This window comes from Camellia sinensis, chromosome 15, assembly GCF_055761805.1.
Source record: "Camellia sinensis isolate YWXY chromosome 15, ASM5576180v1, whole genome shotgun sequence".
In the NCBI taxonomy this organism is placed as follows: Eukaryota; Viridiplantae; Streptophyta; class Magnoliopsida; order Ericales; family Theaceae; genus Camellia; species Camellia sinensis.
The window spans coordinates 38986239-38992765 of record NC_138975.1 but is presented as its reverse complement, the minus strand read 5'-3'; the positions used below and the strand labels follow the sequence as shown (position 1 = coordinate 38992765).

The 6527-nt window shown below is 31.7% G+C and overlaps 1 long non-coding RNA gene across 4 annotated transcripts; it reads right to left on the bottom strand.

The window, feature by feature from the left end:
- Window positions 1–4085: 4085 nt before the first annotated feature.
- LOC114270403 (uncharacterized) lies at window positions 4086–6206 on the bottom strand. 4 transcript variants are annotated; one of them, XR_014356879.1, is made up of 4 exons: window positions 5224–6206; window positions 5051–5137; window positions 4807–4956; window positions 4086–4708 (listed from the first exon to the last, which is right to left on the bottom strand). It is a non-coding gene; the product is annotated as an uncharacterized LOC114270403 (long non-coding RNA). The 4 variants fall into 4 exon arrangements; XR_014356877.1 differs by having other exon boundaries at window positions 4086–4956; window positions 5224–5253; window positions 5592–6206; XR_014356878.1 differs by having other exon boundaries at window positions 4086–4956; window positions 5224–5724; window positions 6104–6193.
- Between the last annotated feature and the right edge of the window lie 321 nt (window positions 6207–6527).

The window sequence follows — 6527 nt, the reverse complement described above, 5'->3', positions numbered from 1 at the left end:
CGGTGGTGCTGCGACATCGGCGGGGCTGCGACGGAGGAGGAAGTAGAGGCGGCGGCGGGAGCTACGACGACGGCGAGGCGGGGAGCTGCGACGCCGACCTTCTTCCTCTCCCTCCCTTCTCTTTCTCCTCTCCCTCTCTTTCTCTCCCTCTCCCTCTCTTCCTCTCGAGCCATTTTCGAGCCTGGTAGCTTCGAGCTACCAGGCATTTTCCATTTAATTATGAGTCACATTCAGATTTTATGATGAGTTCTCTATTTAAAACATGAATAATAATGTTATAAATACTAATTAATTTATCAATAAATATATTGATTAAACAAAATATAAAGTAAATTTAATTATAAATGAATACTCGAACTCAAGACCTTTAATCTGAAAAATAATTTTATTATTTGAGTGGCATATTATATATGTATTTTAAATTAAAATTAAAATTTTGTACGTTTAACAATACACTCATCGAGTGATACATGTTTACTAGTATTGGGATCTCAATATAAAGTCCAACACGAGTTTCGTTTTGATGATTTGAATTGTTCATTTTGTAGGATTTAGAATGTATATTATCCATGAAAATTTTTTAGGGCAATCCGATGAAAATTGTAAGCTTTTCATTTTATTACATTAGTGTCTAAAAAATGAATGACTTATTTTAAAAGTCTATTTATTGTTCATTTTTCGAAATCAAATGTAATAAAATAAAAATGTATGATTATCGAATGAACTAATTTTTTCATAAATAATATATATTACAAGCTATATAAAATAAACAGTTCAAATTATCAATACAAAACTCATAATCAACTCTATAAATTCCTATAAATTCTATCGTACTAAAATCTTAACATAAAAAACAGACCAATCCTGGTTAAAACATGAGAGGCTATGCTATAAGACTTTATGGTTTCTGACCATCCACCATTGCAATAATTGTAGTCACAATCACTAGCTCATAGAACGGGCTAAATTAGACCAAAGAACAGTTTAAAATTTTATGAGAAATTAATGAGTGCAACGATGTGGTACAATCCAAAATTATATAGAAAGTTGGTGGTTCAAAATGGTGAGAGTCAGGCCCACTAATATGTCACATGAACTTTTAAAATTTCAATTTCAAATTTGTCGAGACATTTAACCAACAACATAATTGTCCGATCATTATTTAGGTCTCGTTTGGCAATCGATTTTTTTAATCAAAAAGTTAAAAAGTTATTAAATTAATCAAAAAGTCAACAGCTCATATCAAAAAGTCAAAGATTCTCTTTTCTCTCTACTTTTTGCACATCTTTTCGTAAAAAATCAAAAAATCATCCCAAACATACTAATTTTTTTTAGCTCATATTTTAGTCAAATAACTAAAAAATTATTAAATTAACCTGTTCCAAACGAGACCTTAATTGGTGACATGTTAATACTAGGGGTCGGGATTAAAGGAGAATTTATCACTAAATTAAAATTTTTAATTTTATTAGTTGACAAATTGAAGCAGACCGAATGACATGGTTCAGCTCTATCAGCTTTGTGTAGAAAAATGATTCTCATAAAATTTTAAAGCATTTTATAAAAATTTATAAAATTTCATATTGAAAATAAATATTAAACAAATTTGTGAAAATTAATCTATAACTTCCTCCCTAATTTTTATTATAAAACATATATTATTAATTACCTATATTCTAATGTTTAAAGAATTAAATATAAAAGTATTTATATATAATATTTTCAGTCATTTCGATTTATATTAGTGTAAAATTTTTCAAAACCAAAACAGATTTGAAGTTATGAGAAGCAAACTAAAAATCAAAATTTCGGCTGATCTTGAGAGGCCTATTTGGTTATGTCAATTTCTCTTACAACCCTAATTAAGACAGTGCCAATTTTTGCTTAAACACAAAGGATTACTAAAATGAAAGTAAGAATAATATACAAGTCATCTCATAAGCGGCAGCCAAAATAATTTTTAGCAGAAAGCTTTTTCGTTTGTGATAAAGAGTAAAAGAATGGGCTTACTGTTGGATTCGTAGGGTAACCACAGGTTCCGTTTTAATTATTCGAACTATTCAATGTGTAGAACTCGTTAAGTATTTCTTCTTTACAAAAAATCATTTTGATCGAATATCGATAGCTCCTTGATCGAAACACATTTTTGTCAATAGTAAATATGATTTTAAAAATAAATTATTTACAAAAATGTGTTCCGATCAAGGGTCTGTCGATATCCTATTAAGGTGATTTTTAAAAGGATGAATTACTCAACGAACTCTATACATTGAATGGTTGGGATAATCGAAACGGGACCCGTGGTGGGCCTCACAGGTCCAATCACTGCAAGAAAATTAGCTTTTACCGGCGTTTCAAAAACGTCGCTAAATCTATCAAAATCGCAGGCAAAACATTTACTGGCATTTTAAAATTACGTCAAGGATGCTGCCGTCGCTATAATTTAGCGACATTTTATAAACGCCGTACAAGATCTTTTGCAGCGTTTTTTTAAACGCCAGCATAGAAGTTGCCCTACTTACAAATGACGTCATACTAACCGTAGTGGCGTTTTTATTAAAGCGTTGCTAAAAGCTTTTTTTCAAAATAAAAAAAAATATATCTGAACCTAATGAGAATTTTTTCCAAATAAATTTACAATAAAACAACAAAATCTAATCAAAATATAAACTCCTTCCTCAAACAAAAAAAAAAAAAAACCAACAAAAGCAAAATTCAAATTACACAATTCACAAAAACTCAAACATTTGATCACCTTTAACATTCAAAATAAATTGGAACCAATTAAGCCATAAATATTTTTACAAAAATACAAATTTGACCAATGAAAATTTATGACATAACAAAAAATTAAAAATATTTACAAACATGAGCAGATCATGACATACTACATAATATTAGTTCACTTTCCACCATGGCTGCTAAGGTGGTACTCCCAATGCCTGCACTTAAAACAAAATAAGTTGTTTGGATATAATAAAAACATTATTAGACATTATCAAGAAATTATAGTAAGCTGAACATGCATGTTGTAAACGTTCTTGAACAAAATTTTGTTAAATGTCATGGTTTGAATTCGGTCTATTCCTGAACGATGCGAGAGACAAATATTTAGAAATGAATCCTTCACAATGTTGTCAAATAATATGCCTTCTTGCATCTTTTAAACTTATTGACACTACATGAACAAATGCACAGAAATAAACAAAAAAAAAAATTAAAAACAAGACAATTGGCTTAAAAGACTTCTGCATCGGTTCATGGATAACTTCATCTCCCAACTAACACCATAAATGAATTCAAATTTCAAATTTAAGAGCAAATCATTATAAAAAAAAAAAAAAGGCTTAAGTATGGAATGCCATACGTACCTGCAACACATTTGTTTGCTTAGGAATTTTCCGGATATGGATGTTAGCAAGTAGTAAAATCAGATGCTCCCTCCGGTTTGCAACATTTCTCTTCTCCATGTTCAACAATAGACCTTTCATCTCTCAAACTCCATAGATATAATATTATTTAATCATAAACGGTGGATGAATTGTAATTTCTATGAATGATATCGAGGATTTACATTTAAATTCCTAAATTTCAGAAGGATTTAGAACACAGATACACAACACATATGTGTATATATAGGGAGAGAAAAGAGATGGAGAAGATTCAAAAAATAGTCAACTTTTTCCTTCCCTCTCTCTTTTCCTTTTAGAGTTCTCAGCACCCAAGCAGGGTGTTACATAACAATGAATAATTAAAATGGAAATGGCAACAGAACATAGTATTATGATCAAAGTACACAATTAAGAACTTCCATGTGTGTACAACTAAACAATATAGTACCTAATTTTGTAGACGAGGATTAAATTATACAACAAAAGAAGTCACCAAATGGAATCCATGTAATAAAATCATCCACGGTACTTGTATAAAATCAAATCCTAAATTCAATCGAATTCAATTGACTTGGCAATTTCGTAAAGAAAAAAAATTTAATAGAAAACAAGAGAAGTTATCCATTAAAAACAAATTTATATAAGCATGGAATTCAAAATTCCCCATACAGACAAATTTATATACCCTAGGGCTCACAGGCTCTCCCACACACCACCATATATCATATATATGTGTAAAAATTGAGCAGTTCTAGAGTCCCAGACAAAAAGACTTATTTGTGATGAATGGCAAGATTTTTTCATGCTATGGTTCCACATCAACAAGTTTGAATCTACACCATAGATCTATTCTTAATACTGTTATTGGACAATAGACTTTCTGGTAAACATTAGCTCATGGCTAGTTGTGAACTCTGTAACTTGAAACTATCATCCCTTTTGTACTATCAATTGCAATTCCCGCATGGGAAACATGTAAACACACACTACACGAGGAGTTATATACATATTATATATAGGAAAAATTACAAATTTCACAAAAATAGTTACTTATACATGAAAAAATTTATAATTTAATAATTAAAATTTATAAACTTTATCATTATTTTGGAAACAAAATCCCACTACTCCACTGTTTAGTTATTTCCTCTTATATACAAAAATTTTATAGTAATAAAGTAGTAGTAGTAGTAGTAGGAGGAGGGACCTAAAAAATCCCTTTACAAGAAAGAATTGAAACATATGAAGGAAGCAGACAGCTTACCTGTAGAATTGAGCATAAAGGTCTTTATCACTAACATAAGCAAGCAACTTTACTACTTGCAGGAATAAAATGAACACGTTAGAAATTACCATGACAAGTCAATAGATGCAACAGAAACAGAAATTGATATTAAAGAAACAGGAAGGCCACCTTATCTAATGTGTCCTCAATGGCTTCATCATTTAATTTTTCATTCCCACCCTTGTTGAGAATATTATCACAGAATGAAGCCAGCAGCTCTGCACTAGAGTAGCCAAAAACTTGTTTGTTGCAGAAAACCTCAAAAGCCTCTTTCAGGGCCTACGGAAGAACCAATAAGGTTAACTTTATAAATATAAATGTATAATTATCAGCAATGGACTTGAACCATGAAACACAACTCTCCGAAACAAACCTTGTGAAATAGAGTGTGGTTTGCAAAACAATCATTCACATATTCCGTATACTTATCATGCAGCTCAATAACTTTTCTAACATGAACCTGAATAAGAGACTGCCACATCAGTTTCTGTGATTTCCAACTTCAATTACATTAGATACCGAATGTACAGGCAATGAAAAAATTACCTGCTCCTGTGAGACAACAACATTCTCTGCCTGTGGAGAAATAGTCGTTAACACTTTGAAATGCAATAATATAATTAGCCATCAAAATTTTAAAGGAAAAATCGCATTATTCATTAACAATTATTAATTCTATAGTCGAATTCTATGATTGACTATTACTCTTTTACCATTCATTCCTACCATTTTTCTATTGTTCATACTCTAACAGTCCAACCAAGAGCAATTATAATCCTAGGTCACGAAAGCCATAATTAACCTTAAAATTAGGCCAATCCAATCCCTTGTTGGGTCATTCATTCTGCATGAATTGCGACCAAAATACAAAGACGAAGCAAACAGAAATAACAGATTGGTCCTATTAAGCTTACCTGCTCTACAGTATCAATTTCACTGAATTTAACAATCTAACCCTTCTGTCGTAGATGCCCTCTTCCCTCTAATAGCTCAAGTTCTCAAATTGTTTCTCTTCCTGAAACTTGTTCTCAATCGTCTTCCCCTTGGCTATAAAGGAGTAAATTCATTGAGAAAACACAAAGAATTCAATAACAGATACCCAAATTAGGTCTTAGTACTATATGACCAAAAACCAGTCATCAATCTAAGCACTAATCGTTGTTCAAGAAAACCAACAAAACCAGTGATGATTAATGTTCTTCAAAGATGTCTTAGATAAACATATAAAACTATATAAACACACATGTAGTGAGATCATCGAATAAAAAGAAGAAATAGAGAAAAAGTAAGAGAAAAACATAGAAAACTTCTTAGCTACCTATTTGTGGAACAAACAAGAAAATCTATTTAAATCAAATATAGTTCTAGATCAAAACTATTGAAGCCGAATACTTGAGAGAACTAAAAAAATATAAAACAACAATACCCGAGAGAAGCATAAACCTAGATCAAATCCAAATCATCCAAACCAAGCTCGAGCCATCGTTTATGGAACAGATGAGAACTTAGATTGTCGATGAAAATCGAAACCTAAGCAAGAGTTATGTAAATAGAACACAGATTCAGATCGTTATAATGTGTAGACACCCATTTTTGACCGATTTTAAGACTCAGACGTCATTGATTGAGCGCTCGGTAATAGTGCATGTGTTGTGCTCGTTTCGAGTTTCCGGAGTTTTCGGCTGAGTGCCTTACCTCCGGGCCTCTGAACTCTTTGTGTTTTGGCTTGGTTTGTGGACCAAGCCTTGTTTCCCTTCCCTGGAAGGAGAACAGGTCTGTAGACCACCTTTTTGTGGTCGTAGACCACTTTTCCTGCTTTGAGACTAGTTTTTGATTTCCAGAGCCTTCGG